The following is a 19363-nucleotide window of genomic DNA, read 5'->3' as shown; positions in this document are numbered from 1 at the left end:
TAAGGGTGTCCTTCAGGAATATAATATGTTCTTTTAGTTATGTGAAGTACCCTGTCAATAGATGAGATTGAGGATAGACATCTTGTGTGTGGGAATACGAAGGGGAGTTAAAATGGTTGGCCATTAGGAAGCTTGGAGATGAAGGGCCTCTTTGTGCTATAAAATGGAGTCTTTTCCTCTAATGCAGTTATTAAGTGGGCTCAGAATTAAATTTGAATGTGGTATTCTGCACCCTTGGAATCACCTGGCTCAGAGTTCAGCTGTGGATATTTCTAATTGTGTGAGGCACAAACTGGTCCACCGATACCTCCTTTTAGAAAAGAAATTGGTGCAAAGATCATTAAATTCTTTCTTGCTCACATTGTGTGAGCCACATACCAACTGAAACATTAGCTTTTTTTTCCCAATTGCATTCTTGATTTAATCCCATTGAAAAATGTCATTATAGGTTTTGTTCTGCCTTTGTAAAGATACCTGTAAAGATTTGACAGTGAATGTGAACAGGAAACTTGTGTAAAAGACTCCCAGCCTTGATGGGGTGTACAGGAAATCCCTGTTCTATAAAGGATACATCATATACTTGTAACCGAGGTGAACTTTGTATCTCAAAATTAAATCATCTTTTTGAAAACAAAATCCATTTAGAACTTCAGGCTTAACTCTCAGTTTAAGTGAGGTGCAGCACTATGTTCTCAAATCATTTTTATTTGTAAATGGGGTCACTTTATTTGCATTTATGAGACTGGATGAATGTGCACAGGAGAGGTTGGACAAACCTGGGTGGTTTTTTTCTGAACTGTTTGTGGCTGAGGAAACCTGACAGAAGTTTATATTTAAAAATTGAGAGGCAAAATCTTTCTTCCAGATTGAAAGTAAATGTCAAATACCAGAAGGCATGCATTTGAGGTGAGGGGGAAAGTTTGAAGGAGATGAGTGAACATTTTTTTTAAGAGTGGGAGGTTTCTGAAATGGCTGCCATGTGTTGTCTTAGAAGCAGATACCACAGTAGCATTTAAGACATTTCAGAGGCTTCTAAATAGACAATGAGCATTGTAGGGAATCAAGGGTTAGAGTTGGAAAGGAGATTCACCAGTTACAGTTAAGGACTAGTTCTAGGGAGATGTTTGATATGTTGTGTGTTTATTCCAGTTTAGTTTAATTTGACATTGTGTTTGGTGGGGACAGCATGGCCTGTTGTTGGGCTGCACTGCTTTTTGCTGAAAGATGGTTTTCTCTGGAGGGTCAGAGCCATGACAGAAGTATATTACATTAAGACAGGGCAGAGATTGAGTTGGTAGAAATGTCAAATGCTGTAGGGGAAGAGGGAGAAGCTTGAATGAGATGGATATAGCAAGCTTTTTATAGAGTGGCGGGGACCTGGAATGTGCAGGGAGGGCTTCGAGGAAGCAAATGCAATAGTGGTGCTTAAAAAACATCTAGGAGCCACATGAGCAGCCAAGGGAATATGCAGGGCAATAAGGTCAATTTAAATTGATATCATAAGTAAATCATGAAAATCTATAGACACCTTGGTTGGTATAAAACACAAAAAGCTGGAGAAACTCAGCAGGTCAAACAGTGTCATTTATGTAGAAAAGGTAATGTTATGCCATGGACCAGCAGCAATAGAAATTCACCAAAACTAATTTTAATTTTATTAATAAATATTAATAATACAAAATCTGATTTAACTCCAAACTTACCCCAATATGTGCGTGTGTGGCAAATCCCATTACAGTTCAGGCATAATTCTGAAGAGGTGATTTTAAAGTTCAGTCTCAGAAATATTTTGTGTTGAAAATCAGTCTTTAAACTGCTGTTCAAAAGTTCTCAAACTCATGAATTCTTGTAGATTTCCTTTCACCAAAATATTTCTTCATACGAATGATTTTTTTTCCCCTAATTCCCCTTTCTTCCATGGAGGTTTCGGAACTTGTGTTTCACACGATGATTTCACCAACCCAGGTTAGGGTTAAATGAAGTGATCATTACAAATGGACACTGTAGAACTGCCCTCTTTTGACAGAGACAGTTAAAGTGGCTCTTCTTCATTGCCACTGATTTTGTGTATCTCCCATGATAAGGAGAACACAACAGGAGACAGTCTCCTGTGAATGTTTCTGTATTTCTGACTTCAGATGAAGCTGATTCAATATTAAAGATGCTTTCTTGAAGTGGTGTAATCACATGACATTACATCACTGCTGATTTGATTTGAAGTTCCTCTCTTTCAAAAGTTTACAAGAACATGCTTCTGGGCTGCCTGCTCAGATCAACAAGCAGAATGGCTGTGTGTGTATATAGGTGCTTTCTAGTACATTTCATTGCTCCATGGAAAAGTGCTTATTTCTCTGAATTAGCAGTCAACCTGTCTCTTTCAGCAAACATTCACTTTGCCATCAATATTCCAATGGGCAATCACTCTAGGTTTTATTGCTCTGCTTCAGCTGTCGAGAGCAGACTCAATGCCTCTGTGTGTAAGTGTCTTTGTGTGTGTCCCTATATCCAACCCATAAAGTCCCTTGACTAAAAATAATATATTTAATAACTTTTACCTAAAGATTAATAATAGCACAATTCTGTCATAGTAAAAATACATAACTGATATTTCATCAAGGTATGAAAAAAATGTCAGCAAGCATCTGAACAAAAAGTATGAAGGGGTGGTAAAGACAGGAGATGATAGGTGGAGAAGGGAGAGAGGGGACAACAGCAATTGGGGATGGAGGGATGACTGGGTAGGGAGAAGGTAGGGGAGAACTGGAAAGTGGGAGAAGAAAGAAGAGGCAAGCTAGTTTAGCAGAAAGCAGGGAAGTCTATGTTAATGCCATCTGGCTGGAGAGTGCCCAGATGGAAAATAAGGTGTTGTTTCTCCAATCTGTGGATGGTCAGGGTGGGATAGTACACAAGGCCATGGACAGGCATGTAAGTGTGAGGTCTTGGAGGAGGGAGTGGAGGTGTTCAGCGACGCAATCTCCCAATCTGCATCCAGTTTCTCCAATGCAGAGAATGACACAAAGGGAGCACCGGATGCAGTAAATAAGCCCTGTGGATATACAAATGAAGTGTGGCTTCCTTTAAAATGCTTGTTTGGGGCCATGGACTGTGGTGATGGAGGAAGTGTGCTTGCAAATAATGCACCTCCTGCAGCCACAGGGATAGGTGGGGAGGGATGAGGGAATCAGAGGGAGAGGTCACTATGGAAGGCCGAGAGGGGAGGAGAAGGAAATATATATATATCCTATAGATATAGATATATATATATATATATATATATATATAAAGGTACAAGGACTGCCTAAAGAAATCTCTTGGTGCCTGCCACATTGACCACCGCCAGTGGGCTGATATCGCCTCAAACCGTGCATCTTGGCGCCTCACAGTTTGGCGGGCAGCAACCTCCTTTGAAGAAGACCGCAGAGCCCACCTCACTGACAAAAGGCAAAGGAGGAAAAACCCAACACCCAACCCCAACCAACCAATTTTCCCCTGCAGCCGCTGCAACCGTGTCTGCCTGTCCCGCATCGGACTTGTCAGCCACAAACGAGCCTGCAGCTGACGTGGACTTTTACCCCCTCCATAAATCTTCGTCCGCGAAGCCAAGCCGAAGAAAGAGATATATATATATATAGGGATCCTATAGTAAGAAATTCTATAGCCAGAAATTCTGCTGGATGATGTGGTGGCTGGTGGGTTGGTAGGTGAGGATGAGATGGATTCTATGTTTCTTCCAACTGGGGGCCAAGGGGGCTGGGGAAGATGAACAGGAAATGGGGGAGATTAGGGCTGAGTTAATAGTAGTCAAGGGAAAGCCACATTTGTGAAAGAAGGCAGACATTTTGGAAGATCTGGACTGGAAGACCTTCTCTTCAGAATAGATGTAGTGGAGACAGATAAATTGAGAGAATGGGATGGAATCCTTGCAGGGGACAGGTAGTTGTGGGAGTTTGGGGTTTGTAGTATGTCAGTGGAAAGCCTGTCTCCCAGGATGAAGACAGATCCAGGAAGGGAAGATTGTTATCTGAGATGGTCTGGGTGAGTTTGAGATCAGGGTGGATGTTTGCTGCAAAGTGGATGAAGTTGACAAGCTCATCGTGAGGCAGCCACAATTTAGGTGTCGATATACTGGAGGAAGAGGTGGGGGTGGGGTCTTGCCTGTGTAGGCTTGTAGCAAAAACTGGCAGGCATAGCTGAGACCCATGGGGGTACCCATGGCCACTCTTTTAACTTGCAGGAAATGGGATGAATTGAAGGAGAAGTTATTTAGAGTGAGGACAAATTCTGCCAGGCGGAGGAGGGTGGTGACTAGTCAGGTCTCCAGTCCAGGAAGAAGTGAAGTGCTTTTAGACCTTCTGTGTAGGGGATGGAGGTATAAAGGGATTGGACATCTATCTTGAAGACTAGGAGGTTCAGTCGGGCAATCTGAAGTCATGTGAGGTATTGTGGATGTAAAGGGGGGGGGGGGGATCATGGTATCATAGCTGGCACTGATATTATGGGCTGAAGGGCCTGTCCCTTTGATATGTTTTCCAGATTGTATTGGTGGAAGCAAAATGATTTGCTTGCCGACAGGAGGCTATGTATGTAGAGGGTGCCTAACAATTAAGAGAGTCAATGCTCACACAAAAATGGCAGCCAAAAGTAACATTTGACCACAAATATAAAAACGGTCCTTAATGGGTGCGATTTTTTTTAAAATAAACGAGAGTTGGGCATTGTGGTAATTTAAATGGGCGGTTATATTTCAATCCAGTTTCCCTTGTGCTTCAGGAGCGATGTGTGGCTACTTTCCTCCTCCTCCTCCCCCCCGCCCCCCCTTTAAACTCCAATGCTGAGAAATTCTACGTGCATCACGTTCTTAAAAGTGGGGTTGTTTATCACTGGCGAGAGTAGACACATTTTGAAAAAGAAAAAAAATCATCCAAACTCTTGTGATGTTTCCTTGAATGAAACTGGACAGTTGGTACTGCATTTTAATATAGATGTTAGCTGGCACAGAACAATAGTACTGAATGTTTGAAGTGCCATGTGACCAGCCAGCTGTATTGCTTTGTAGTTTTTTTGGCGTCAATGGAACATTTATTTTTAAGAAAACACTTATATCAAGTTGCCTTCCTTCCTTTCGGTTAAATTCTCCTTAAAGGGAACAATAGAATCACGTGTCGCGTAATCTATTCTGTCCCATCACAGACACTGAGCATCTCCCCAAGGGGATTAATTCCCAATTTGGAGAAATAAACCTCCACAGAGCGATTTGCGAACCCAGCAGCAGAGGTCCAGCTGAGGCAGTAGGAAGCCGGGCTGCTTCACTGGGTCGGCGAGGGATTAACATTCAACCAAAGAGAATGTGGTCAGTTTTAAATAAATCCTCGACATCTTATTGAGCGGAAATCTGTCCTTATTTAAAAAAAATAAATAAAGCATTTGCCTCGGCAGATACCTTAAATGGCAGTCGTGGACGAGGTGAACTGGGTGCTTTGACGGGATAATGGGCTAGGAGCCTCCCGCAGGGCGGAAGGGGCGGCGTGGTATCGCCGCATTGAAACTACACCTCCCAGCAGCCTCCGCGCCGGGCAGCAGTCGAAACCGGCAATTTAACGAAGGGGGCGCCTCAGGTCCCACCTGCCACGAAGGTGTTTGCAGAGCACTTGACAACCATTATTCCATGAGCCTTAAGTACTTTGTCCAAAATTTCAATTTACAGTAGGGCACAGGTGTGAATTATTAAGCTTATGAGTTTGTATTTATTGTCATATTCCACCCACCCCCCCACCCCCAGAATCTGCGGTGCGCTGACCCGGCCTGCAAAGCAAGTTCATACCTCCCTCGCGGACTGAGCCATTAACGCAGCTGGGAGGGGGGATATAAACGGTGCAAATCTTAATTCTACAGGATTCTCTGTTAAGAGAGCCTGTGAAGGTAAACATACCTATGTTTAATATTTATATTTAAAGACCATTTGTATAAAGTGAGTAAAAACTATTCTACTCACTGGAGTTATTTCAATTAAAGTTGATCCCCCCATTTTTTCTATCGCGACTCATTGTCCACTTCCCCAGTGCGCGGCCATTCGGCTTTCTGAAACCCTGCAGGTAGAGGGGAGTTCCTGTCCTCAATACTCCTACAATCCACAATAACCCCTTTCCAGCTCATATTCTTTTCAAAAGACAAATTTATATTTAAAGACCTAGTGAAACTAAACTGTGTTGTCGTGGAATGAGGCCAGTGAATTTGAATAATTGGTTAACTGTAAGAGCAGGCACCCCGACGGGCTGCTGTTAGGTAGTAGATCCCACTGGGTATATAAGGTGCCGAGTGGTCCCCGTTGCTCAGTTGCCGGGAGTAGGTTGCCAAGGAGACGGCATCGGTAAGAGCAGGACGCTGATGGTGGCGGTGGGTGCATCCGCTTCTTAGCTGCGGGGTCCCGGTTTGGTGAGGCCTGCCGCACCGCTCAATGCTTGTTTCGGCGTGTGTGTTGTCCGTGAGGCGGAACAAGCCGCTGAAGGAAAGTGCTGCTATCATAGCGGGACCTGGCACGGCCCCCCCCCCCCCCCGGCTCTTTCCCACCCCCCCGGCTCTTTCCCCCCCCCCCCCGGCTCTTTCCCCCCCCCCCCGGCTCTTTCCCCCCCCCCCGGCTCTTTTACCCCCCCCCCCGGCTCTTCCTCCCCCCCCCGGCTCTTCCTTTCCCCCCCCCCGGCTCTTCCTTTCCCCCCCCCGGCTCTTCCTTTCCCCCCCGGGCTCTTCCTTTCCCCCCCCCGGCTCTTCCTTTCCCCCCCCCGGCTCTTCCTTCCCCCCCCCCGGCTCTTCCTTCCCCCCCACAGCCCCCTCCCGGCTCTTCCTTCTCCCCCCCACAGCCCCCTCCCGGCTCTTCCTTCTCCCCCCACAGCCCCCTCCCGGCTCTTCCTTCTCCCCCCACAGCCCCCTCCCGGCTCTTCCTTCTCCCCCCCACAGCCCACTCCCGGCTCCCTGCAAGCCCCCCCCAACCCTGCCGGCCCCCCCCCTCCCACTTCCCCGCCGGCCCCCCCCCTCCCACTTCCCCGCCGGCCCCCCCCCTCCCACTTCCCCGCCGGCCCCCCCCCTCCCACTTCCCCGCCGGCCCCCCCCCTCCCACTTCCCCGCCGGCCCCCCCCCTCCCACTTCCCCGCCGGCCCCCCCCTCCCACTTCCCCGCCGGCCCCCCCCCCTCCCACTTCCCCGCCGGCCCCCCCCCTCCCACTTCCCCGCCGGCCCCCCCCCTCCCACTTCCCCGCCGGCCCCCCCCCTCCCACTTCCCCGCCGGCCCCCCCCCCTCCCACTTCCCCGCCGGCCCCCCCCCTCCCACTTCCCCGCCGGCCCCCCCCTCCCACTTCCCCGCCGGCCCCCCCCCTCCCACTTCCCCGCCGGCCCCCCCCCTCCCACTTCCCCGCCGGCCCCCCCCCTCCCACTTCCCCGCCGGCCCCCCCCCCTCCCACTTCCCCGCCGGCCCCCCCCCTCCCACTTCCCCGCCGGCCCCCCCCCTCCCACTTCCCCGCCGGCCCCCCCCCTCCCACTTCCCCGCCGGCCCCCCCCCTCCCACTTCCCCGCCGGCCCCCCCCCCTCCCACTTCCCCGCCGGCCCCCCCCCTCCCACTTCCCCGCCGGCCCCCCCCCTCCCACTTCCCCGCCGGCCCCCCCCCTCCCACTTCCCCGCCGGCCCCCCCCCTCCCACTTCCCCGCCGGCCCCCCCCCCTCCCACTTCCCCGCCGGCCCCCCCCCTCCCACTTCCCCGCCGGCCCCCCCCTCCCACTTCCCCGCCGGCCCCCCCCTCCCACTTCCCCGCCGGCCCCCCCCCTCCCACTTCCCCGCCGGCCCCCCCCCTCCCACTTCCCCGCCGGCCCCCCCCCTCCCACTTCCCCGCCGGCCCCCCCCCCTCCCACTTCCCCGCCGGCCCCCCCCCCCCCACTTCCCCGCCGGCCCCCCCCCCCCCCACTTCCCCGCCGGCCCCCTCCCCCCACTTCCCCGCCGGCCCCCTCCCGGCTCTTCTCCCCACCCCGCCGTCCCCCTTCTGGCTCTTCCCCTCCACCCGGCACCCCGGGCACGGCTTTCCCTCCCCGGTCAATGTCCTCTACTACCTCCCAGCTCCCCGAGCCTTTCCTCTCCCTCCCAGTTCTCCCTCCCAGTTCCCCCTCCCCTAATCATTCTCTCCCCCCCCCTCGGGCTCTGCCCTCTCGGCTCCCCAAGCCCTCCCCCTTCATGTCTTCCTCCCGGGCCCTTCCCTTTCCGGGCCATCACGTCCCCTCCAGGGCCCTCCCCTCCCGGCTCCCCGGCACGAAGGATGGAGGGCCCGTCCTGAACTGGCAAGAACACACCACTGAGAGCTCGTAATGAGACTGATGCCCCCCCCCCCAAAAACATGTGGTTGTTCCTGTCAAAATTCGTCAGCTGTTAATCAGAAACTGTGTGCAGCACAAATGCAGAAACAGATTGGATGTTGCCCCAGGATTGCAAACGGGGAAGGGTAGCCCCCAGAGATGCTCATTGAATGTGCAAATACAAGAAGAATGGTCTCTTCCAATTTTCTCCATCTAAAGCCACTAGGAGGTGCACAAGATGTGTTATGATCTCCTCTTTCATTTATTTTCAATCCCTTCGGCTCAGAGCCTCTCTCCTCTCCCAATCACTTTGTGTAACCAGTCAGTTGTGATTTACCCCCTACCTCTTCTGCCCTTCACCTGGCATCTTTTGTTCCCTCTACCTGGCCTCTTGTTCCCCCCCCACCCCATCTTCTCCTCCTTCCACCTGCACCCTCACCCCATGTGGCCATGACCCCCTCTGTTCTCACCAACCCTCCCTCCCTCCCTCCCTTGATTTTCACCCTCTTTTTCCTCTCTGTCCACTGTTGACCCCATACTCCCTGTCTATCTCGCCCTTTGCTGCCATCACTCTCTCTGCTGCTTCTCCCCTTTTTCTCCCATCTTTTCTGTCTGTTGCACTTGGCTTTTTTTGCCGAATATAATTTGTATTCGAATAAATCACTGCTTTGCTTCTGGGCTCTGCATCCTTGAATTTGAAAATGGCCTTATAATTTGTATCATTCTAATATTTACTGCAGGATATTTCTCAATATTTCAACTTTGATTTCTTCAGTGTCACGTCTCTTGTCTATCTACCTGACCTTCAGTGTCACGTCTCTTGTCTATCTACCTGACCTTGTGTTTGTGAATATACTTTCTTCCAACTAATTAGATGGTGATCCATATAGATTTTGTGTGTTGCGTCAAAAGTTTGTGAGATAAAATGGTGGCGTGATTTGAGTTTGCTTTGTTTTTTCTTGTTTGGCAGGAAATGATTGTGTGTTGTATTTCCAATCTGACTATGATCAAGCTGCTTGTGCAGTAGAAGAAACAATTTGTTTTGAAGGTTCCATTGGGTGCTTCTTTTCACAATCTCCATTGAAAGTTGTGGCTTATGCTTGGATGAATTTCCACGAGATTATAGTTCTCCTTTAACTTCCACTTGAAATGATTTAGGTATTTCTTCAAGATGAATATCTTCTTATTTCTATGAGAAGATGACCTCTGTGTTTTATTGATTAGAAAGAGGAGGCCTTTGATGTCCAAAATGACTTGAGAAGATGATGGTAAGCCAGATGCTTCAGTTACTGATGTCCAATTTAACGTGCTACTCTGGTGCTATTGGGTAGAGAGTTTGAGGATTTAGTCTTAATTCGCTTCCATTTCTGTTAGCGTGGGACTTGAAAGGAGTAGGTAAGGGATGGTGTTTCCGTGTACTTGCTGCCATTGTCCTTCAGAGTTATAGAGATTAATGGCTTGGGAGATTTGTACTCTTGCACAGCAGAAGCCTGTTAATGATAGCTCTATATTTGATTTGAGTTTTGGTTTGAAACACAGTTTCTGCAATTAGGTCATTTGTGACAGACCAACATGGAAATTGGGACCTTCATCTGAAACCTGCCTCCTCTGAGTGCCTTACCCATTGGTTCCTGCGTTCCACTTTTCAAGACCTTGATGAATTTTCATTGAAGACTAAATAAAAGTAAAAAGAGAAAAAGTCTAAAAGAAAACTGAAGTGCCTTTCTATTTGGAGGTGTGTTGGGGGACAGGGGAAGTAATGTGTGTATGCAACTACTTTCTAACATGGTACACTAGTGAAAGTAATGAAAACATCCAAAAGTAATATTTTATATTTTATGTTACTCTAGTGTAAATGGACACTGATAATTACATTCTACTAAAAGTTGAAGTGCAATAGTTCATCACCTCCTTCATACTCCTCATAGCAAGAATGGAGGGGAGGGGTGGGGCACTGAAAATTTGTTACCAAAGCTTCAATGAAAATTTCCACTAAGGCATGTGTCTCTGGTGCAGAGGGAATTTACTAAATGATGAAAGCTTTCTTGTAATAAATCCATTGGTATTTTAATTTGGCAGAGTTTACCTCGACAAGCTACACTCTGAAATGATGGACTACCGTCATTTCAGAGTGTAGCTGTGTGCACGGTTAGAGTAGCGGTTAGCAAGCTGTTACAGCAACAGGTGTTCAAATCCAGCACTGTTTGTAAGTTCTGCCCATGTCTGTGTGGGTTTCCTCTGGTGCTCTGGTTTCCTCCTACCCTTCAAAACATAGGGGTGTATGTTAATTGGGTGCCACAGGCTCATGGGCCAGAAGGGCCTGCTAATGTGCTGTATGTCTAAATTTTTAAAAAAACAGCAAAGTCCTCCTCATAAATATCCAGGAGTTGATATGCAAGCTCCAGGCACATTGAGTATTTGCCCAATCAAAGTGTTTAACCAAGACATTTCAGTTAGTACCTTCATGTTGAACTGAATTGTCACATGTTCTGAGATATAGTGAAGATCTGGGCAAGTCGCTCTCTATGCAGGTAGAGGAATAATGAAACAAAAGTGCAGGGTATTGTGCTGCAGAAGACAAAGTACATTGTATAGGCAAGATAAACTCACTCTATATTGCAATGCAGCCACCAATGGCCAGGGGAGTCCTGAAAATCTTTTCTCGATCAGTTCAAGCATGCATCTTTTTAAAAAAAACTGCTGATTGCCTCCTCTGAGCTGATGAATTAATATTTTGCAATTGAAGATAAATTTAGGGAAAAAAAAAAACACTGAATGGAGCATTGCCACTGTGTGCTTACCTCAGAAAGGCTTGCTTAACACTACCAAGGAGCTGAGCTGCACATGAAAGAAATAAATCTATCCAAGATGACATAATTTAGTTAACTGCTGATCTGAACCATGAGGTGAAAGAAGAAACAAGCTAATAAATCCACCACCTTTTATTGTCATTCTCCTATTTACAGATGGATTATCCATGATGAAAATGGTTGGAGCATATACCATGCTTCATAATTGTTGAGAGAATGTCCTATTACACAAAAGGCATCATGTGGAATAGAGTCAGACTAGGCAACTGTGGGGTACAGTGTCCCACAGCAGCAGTGGAATTGCATTCCATGAAAATTTGTGAACTTAGTGATCCGGATTGTCTCAATCCACCAAAAAAATTATTTAAAAAAAAAACGTTTGTCAAAGAAACCAATTGTGATTTGATGAAAAATTCAGTAAAGCATGGTAGGAGAATATTAAAAATGATGTGTGTTCTGGTTAAAGGTACCACATAAGATTAAATATGGAGACAATGCTCAGGATTGCCAACATCCAGTGGAAATGAGCAAAGAAAATACAAATTGCAGAGGCTGAAAATTTGAAAGAAAAACAGAAAATGGTTGAAACATGCAGCAGGTTAGGCACCTATGGAAAGAGAAACCGCAGAACTGCTGAAGGTCCCAACCTAAAATGTTAATAGTGTCTCTTTCCGTGGATGGTGCCAGACCTGCTGAGTGTTTCCAGCATTTTGTTCTTTTTCTCCTGTGCATTCCTGTCTCATCAACTCATGAATGGTGGGATATAGTTAGTTGCCTAATAAGGCATGCTGAGTGAAGAAAATATGGCTGAAGTATCTGGAGTGATCTTGAGCAAGAACTACCAAGCGATGATTAGCAAACTTCAAAGGCAGCCATGGCATCTAGCAGAAGAGTCCATCTGTAGTCCTGCCCATCTCTCATTTGTCTATCAATTCTTTTGAAACTTATCACCATGTTGGTTCAAGGTTTCTTTTATTGTCACATAATAATACATTAAAATTGATGAACATAATATACTTCAAATTTTGTCTGCCATAAGGCAAAGAGTCACCATGAGAATTGCTTGGTGCCACTAACAATGGGAGAAAGAGAAGCAAAAGAGGGTCCTTTCAGAGACACTGAATGCCCATGACTGTGTGGCCAGGCACAATTCCAATGCTAAATTTGCTGATTACACCATAGTTGTCAATAGAAGCACAAATGGTGCTGAGGAAGTGTTCACAGATGGTATTGAGGAAGTGTTGAGTGAGATACATCACCTGGCTGAGTGTTATCACAATGACTTCCTTGCATTCAATTTTAGCAGAACTAAGGACCTCATTGTGGACTTCAGAAGGGGGAAATCAGGTGAACACACACCAGTCCTCATTGATGGGTCAGCAGTGTAGCGGGTCAAGAACTTTGAACATCTCTGAAGATCTAGCCTAGGACCATCACGTTGATGCAATTATGAAGAAGGCTTGCAAGTGGCTATATTTCATTTCAAGTTTGAGAAGATTTGGTAGGTTGTAAATTTCTACAGGTGCACCATGCAAAACATTCTTGCTGGTTGCATCACTGGACAGGAAAAAAAAGCTACACGGTGTTGTGAGCTTAACCATGGGCATGTTTTCACTCCATTAAGGACAAGCAATGTCTCAATAAAGCAGTCTCTACCTCAAGGACCCTCACCCCGCCAGGCCATGCTCTCCTCCCACTGCTGCCATCATGATGGAGATATTTATTTTGATATGTAGTTTATAGAAATGTTTGTACTATTGATGCTGCTGCAAAACAAAGAATTTTTGTGACATGTTTAATAAATTCTAATTCTGTCCATGTATTCAACTCGAGCATCCTCTGCAGCTGCACAGTCTCCTGATCAAACTATTGGCAGCCTGAGCTCCAGGTCCAAACTTCAGATACGATCAGAAAAACTGAAGTACACAAGGCCTTTTAGGATCCCTTTTTGCCCTCAGCACCCTCTTGTACTCTGGTTCGGATATCTGGTTCCCAGTTGCCAACGGCCCACAGCTTGTGTGAGTCCCTTTGAGTGCAAGTCCTTCGATTGTGAGTTGCCAACCACTAATTAGCAGTAGCTAATTTTCTGACTTGCACATTTTGTGGGGGAAAGCCAGAGAATGTCATGGAAACCCCTAGAGTTGCAGGTACAGAATGCAAGGATTGAACACAAATCCTTAGGATTCTGAGGAGCTATGCTAACTGTTGAACAATTATAACACCCTACACCTTGAAATCCTTGCTGAATATAAAAGGCAGATGCCCGTCATTTCGTGCGAAATGAAGAAACTATTGGAGACACTGGATATAGCAAAGGCTAATGAATTAAACCACACTTTAGCTCCAGAATTAGTGGCACATCTGACCAAAGTCTTCTAGTTCAGTTACAGCACTTTAACCAACCAAACAATGTGGAGAATTGCTGAGTTAGGTTGATGTTGGAAAAATCAGAACAAAGCTAATCTGGGTAATACTATTCCATCAGTTGGCACAGTTAATGGAGTGGTTTGTGCAACACTTAAAGCGCCAGTGACCTAGGTTTGAATCTGGTGCTTTCTGTAAGGTGTTTGTACATTCTCCTCGTGTCGGTCTCCTCCCCCTCTTCAAAATGTACAGGGGTTGTAGGTTAATTGATGTATTTGGGTGGCACAGGCTCTTGGGCCAGAAGGGCCTGTTTCCCAACAGTCACCAACCATCTTATTTCACAGTATTTCCTCATCTATAACCAGCATGCTGATGTTCAGTTTGACATTCATGAGGATCAGATTATTCAAGAACTGGAAGAGGGTCTTGAAGGACAACGTTTTCATTCAGGGCATTCTGCATCTAAAACTGCTAGAGGAAGCTGTAAGAAGATATGATTTCAAAAGATATTTGGACAGATGTGTTGATGAAGATTTGGTAGGTTATGGGTCAAAAGCAGGTAAAAGCTTAGGCGGCATGGATGAACTGAGTCAAAATACTTCTTCCATGCTATATGACTCTAAATAGTAGCTTAGGTAACTACTTGGGCCAAAGGGCCTGTTTCTATGCTGCAAAATGCTGCTGGAGACATGATGCAGCTGAGGGATGTTATTTCCATGTCCGATCTCTTAGAACAAAGAACGTTACAGCGTAGTATCGGCTCTTCAGCTGACAATGTTGGGCCGACCCAATCCATTTATTTATTTATCTGTTTATTTACATCATGGTAAAAAGCCAAGTTCAGTCCATGCCATTCAATTATACCCAAATTAACCCACAGCCCCATAGGTTTTTGTGGATGGGAGAAAGCCAGAGGGACTGGGGAAAATCCACACACTAATGGAGAGAACAGACAAACTCCTTACAGACAGTGGTGGATACCAACCTGGGTTGATGGCGATGTAATAGCATGGCGCTAACCACTACATTAACTGTGCTGCCCTAACCATGCCATCCTACGCTAGCTGCTGCTCTACTCCACAGCAGTCGCACCAATAACCCTCTATTTTTCTTACATCAACGTGCCTATCTAAGAGTCTTTTAAATGTCCCTATTGCTCCATTCTGTACCATCATTCCAGGCACTCCCTACTCTCTGTGTATAATTTTTTTTTAAATTGACCTCCCCTAAACTTTCCTACACTCACCTTAAACCAATGTCCTCTGGTATTTGCTATTGTTGCCTCAGGAAAAACATGCTGGCTGTCTAACCGATCTCAGCCCCTCTTTTCACTTTAAAACAAAACACACCTCACAATTAATTGTAAAGTACTTCTTTACAGGTATTGTCTTTCTTTCCATCGCTCTCACTTGGTCGACAGAAAAGAAGGTAATCCGCCTGAAACAGTGGATTTTTTTTTCTGTGTTCACAAAGGCTGCATCACCTGCTACATATATCTTTTTCTCTCTCACCTGTATTCAACTATCACCTGCCAGCCAATGCTCCTCTTCCCCTCCTCCCTTTTATTTGGGCATCCATCCAGTTCTTGCTGTCCATGCTGAAGAGGTTTTTGTTCTGAAATGTCAATTGTCTCGCCTCCAATGGATGTTGTCTGACCTGCTGAATTTCTCAAGCACTGTGTGTTGCTACAGTTTTCCACCATTGCAAACTACCTAAATTTGTTCAGATTTTTTCAATGTTTTTCAAATTTTTAATACCTGCAGTTTGTAGCTTTTGGAACATGGAAGGATGGCATTTGTAGTTCAACAGAAGGACTTTAGTGGTTCAATATGGTAGCTTTCTAATGGCATCTTCAATCTATGAGGAAGAATGCTACTTTTCTTAAAAGCTGTGTGTGTTGGTGCTGATATCAAGGGTGAATTAAAATTGCTTAAATTTGGATTTTCCAACAGAAGTTTGTATGTCCAACAGGAATTCATAGAAGCTACAGTTTCTAACCAGCATTTCCTCCCTCTTTTGGTTCCCCAACCCCCACCACCAAAATCCTTGAATTGTGTATATTTAATTCTCCAGTCTGTGGCCAAATGAGGGATTTACCTAAAGCTGTCAGCTTGGAAATTTTAGTTCAGCCTAACCTGGGGAATTTTTCACTCTGCTAAGCTGCTGGCCATGATATAAGACTATATGCTCAGACATTTATTTAAAGATTGATGAGGTGGTCAGAGGAGTTATTTTGTTTAGGTTTGATGCATCCTGTTTATGTGATACGTTGACTATTTCACTGAATGAATAATCATTAGAAAAGTTATGTGAGCTGTAGTCTTTAGTTGATTAAATGTTGTTTGAGTATATGTGGGCAAAGGAGTTAAGGGTTATGGGGATAAGGCTGGAAAGGGGTACTGATGGTAGTGATCAGCCATGATCTGTAAAATGGCGGTGCTAGCTCGACGGGCCGAATGGCCTACCCCAGCTCCTATTGTCTATTGTAAATTGAACAGATATTTGGGGGGGGGGGTACGTTCTGGGTACAAACAAATTATTGAATGGAAACTTGAGCTGCTGCTGTTCGAGACATTAAATCCACCAGTTTTGCTCTTCACACTTCAATTTTAAATTACAAAAAAATTGGAAAGACAAAGATTGGCCAATGTTTTGATCATCAGAACTAGTACTTTCTCTTTTTTCATGCCAATTTTAGCAATTGCTCCATGGTATCTTGGATTACACTAATTGGAATTTTAAAATATCTATTTTTAAATATGATCGTGCAATTACTTCACAAGATACAAGAGCAGAAGTAGACCAAGCAGCCCGTCGGATCTGCTTTGCCATTTCACTCAGGCCCACTCCCTGGCCTTTCCCCAGAACTCTTGATACCCTGGTTAATCAAATACCTGTCAATTTCTGTCTTAAATACTCAAAACGGTCAACCAGTTTACCTATCTCGGCTACACCATTTCATCAGATGCAAGGATCGACAACGAGATAGACAACAGACTCGCCAAGGCAAATAGCGCCTTTGGAAGAATACACAAAAGAGTCTGGAAAAACAACCAACTGAAAAACCTCACAAAGATAAGCGTATACAGAGCCGTTGTCATACCCACACTCCTGTTCGGCTCCGAATCATGGGTCCTCTACCGGCACCACCTACGGCTCCTAGAACGCTTCCACCAGCGTTGTCTCCGCTCCATCCTCAACATTCATTGGAGCGCTTTCATCCCTAACGTCGAAGTACTCGAGATGGCAGAGGTCGACAGCATCGAGTCCACGCTGCTGAAGATCCAGCTGCGCTGGGTGGGTCACGTCTCCAGAATGGAGGACCATCGCCTTCCCAAGATCGTGTTATATGATGAGCTCTCCACTGGCCACCGTGACAGAGGTGCACCAAAGAAAAGGTACAAGGACTGCCTAAAGAAATCTCTTGGTGCCTGCCACATTGACCACCGCCAGTGGGCTGATATCTCCTCAAACCGTGCATCTTGGCGCCTCACAGTTTGGCGGGCAGCAACCTCCTTTGAAGAAGACCACAGAGCCCACCTCACTGACAAAAGGCAAAGGAGGAAACACCCAACCCCAACCAACCAATTTTCCGCTGCAACCGTGTCTGTCTGTCCCGCATCGGACTTGTCAGCCACAAACGAGCCTGCAGCTGACGTGGATTTTTACCCCCTCCATAAATCTTCGTCCGCGAAGCCAAGCCAAAGAAAAGACATCCAACAACCTCGCTTCCACTGCTGCCTGTGGCAACAGATTCCACAGACTCTCAACCCTCTGGCTAAAGAAATTTCTCTGCATTTCTATTTATAAATTGTTGCCTCTTGTTCTACTATGTGAAGCAACTTTGTCATATCTACTCTGTCCAAGCCTTTCAGCATTTGAGCTGTTTCTATGAGGTTCCCCCTCATTCTTCTGTACTCTAATGAGTACAGTCTTAGAGCTGACAAATATTCTTCATATGCTAACTTTTTCATTCTAGTAAATTTTCTCTGAACCTGCTCCAATTCCAGCACATCCTGTCTCAAAGAAGGCACACAAAACTGTACATGGTAGTCTAAGTGAGATCTCATCAGTACCCTGTACCTGTAGAGTTTTAACAGTGCAACCTTGCTATCCCTCAATAAATGAATGCCAACATTGCATCTGCCTCCTTCCCACCAACTCAACCTGGAGATTATTGTACAAGGGCTCCCAAGTCCCTTTGCACCCCAAATTTTGAATTTTCTCCCCATCCAAGTAATCTGCCCGTCTATATCTTGTATCAAAGTGTATGACTGTTCACTTTCCAACATTCTATTTCATCTGCCACCTCTTTGCGCATTCTCCTATTCTATCCAAATCTCTCTGCAGCCTTTCTAAATCAGGATTTATTGTCAAGAAAAAGTCGTGAAATTCAGTGTTTTGTGGTAGCGTCACAGTGCAAACAAACATATTATAACCATCTTACAACATTACTATAAAAAATAAAATAATAATAATCATGCACAAAAAGTAAGGCAGTGTTTTTGGTTCTGGAATCTGATGGCAGCGGGGAATAAGCTGCCCTTGTGCCGCTGAGTGCTCGTCTTTAGGCTCCTGTACTTTTTTCCCAATGGTATCAGGTAAAGGGCATGGCCTGGGTGGTGGGGGACTTTGAGGATAGAGGCTGCTTTTTTAACATACTGCCTCCTGTAGATGTCCTCGAAGGAGTGAAGTCTGGTGTCTGTGATGTCGCAGGCTGAGCCAACAATCCTCTGGAGAATTGGCACCTCCATATCCACCAGCTCTACCACTTACTTTGGTTTCATCTCCAAATTTAGCCATCTATTCAATTATCTAAATTGTTTACATACAATGTAAAAAGCGGCTCCAACACTGACCCTGTGGAGCACCACAGGCAACAAACCCAAATAGGATCCCCTTACTCCCACTCTCTGTTTCCTGTTTATTAACCAATGCTCTAACCATGCTAGTATCTTTCCTGTAGTTCAATGAGCTCTCATCTTGTTAAGCATCTCTTATGTGTCACCTGGTCGAAGGCCTTTTGAAAGTCCAAGTACCTAACATCCACTGCTTAACCCCTGTCTATCCTCTTTGTTATCTCCTCAGAAAATTGTAGTAGTTTTGTCAGGCATGGTTTTCCTTTAAGGAAACCATGCTCACTTAGACCTACCTTCAAGGTACTCCATAACCTCATCTTCAACGATTGATTCCAACATCTTCCCAACTACCGATGTCAGATTAATAGGTCTATAGTAGTGGTTCCCAAACTTTTTTGGCCTGCTGCCCCGTAAGCACACGCTCTTTCTTGGTATTAGATCTACTGCAAATTTAAAACAACTAATCTAACACTCTAAACAAATGTATGTATTTCACAAATAAAACTTTTAGTAAACCAATTTATTTAGCAATTGCATTGTCCTCATAGTTTTCACTTTTTTGTTGTGCTGCAGCCATATTTTCTGCCACAAAAAATGTTATTTATAAAAATCGTGCCAGTTAACAAAATGCAGTTGAGAAAAAAACACAAGGAAATATAATAGCAATTACAAGGAAAAGTATATAACAAAATCATACAATTATAAATGTGAAAGTAAAAGATCAAATACTTAAGAATTACTTAACATTAGAAGTTACAGTTAAACATTGAACAGTGCTGGTTTTGATATAACACGGTCAGTCGCCATCCCCTTTGGTCCCTTCCCAAGTGGTCCTGTCCTCTCCAGTCACTATCCCTGGCTGAAGATAACTTGCAATGCTTACAAACCTAGAGCCTTGGCCCTTGCAGATGTGAAAATGCAATGATCACCAGACCCACAGCATCTGCTGTCTGATCTGGCTGGTGTGTGATACATGTCCTGTCCAGACCATGTCACCAAGAT

The 19363-nt window shown here is 45.7% G+C and overlaps 1 protein-coding gene and 1 long non-coding RNA gene across 11 annotated transcripts in view; one reads left to right on the top strand and one right to left on the bottom strand.

Moving 5' to 3' along the window:
* Positions 1-6319: 6319 nt before the first annotated feature.
* The window catches only part of LOC138743658 (protein FAM53A-like), a 211460-nt gene continuing 198416 nt past the window's right edge, over positions 6320-19363 (top strand). For 9 of the 10 annotated variants that reach the window (XR_011344984.1, XR_011344983.1, XR_011344985.1 and 6 more), the window contains exon 1: positions 6320-6367. The gene's annotated coding sequence lies outside the window, so the exon portion shown is untranslated. The remainder of the gene's footprint in view (positions 6368-19363) is intronic. The other variant, XM_069899194.1, reaches the window with a different exon arrangement.
* Positions 8973-19363, bottom strand: part of LOC138743659 (uncharacterized) — a 41460-nt gene continuing 31069 nt past the window's right edge. Inside the window, exon 4 of the long non-coding RNA XR_011344999.1 lies at positions 8973-10002. This is a non-coding gene — a long non-coding RNA (uncharacterized lncRNA). The remainder of the gene's footprint in view (positions 10003-19363) is intronic.

Source organism: Narcine bancroftii, chromosome 9 (assembly GCF_036971445.1).
Source record: "Narcine bancroftii isolate sNarBan1 chromosome 9, sNarBan1.hap1, whole genome shotgun sequence".
NCBI classification, from domain to species: Eukaryota; Metazoa; Chordata; class Chondrichthyes; order Torpediniformes; family Narcinidae; genus Narcine; species Narcine bancroftii.
Note: the sequence above shows the minus strand (reverse complement) of the source record. Positions and strands in the feature narration are given on the sequence as shown.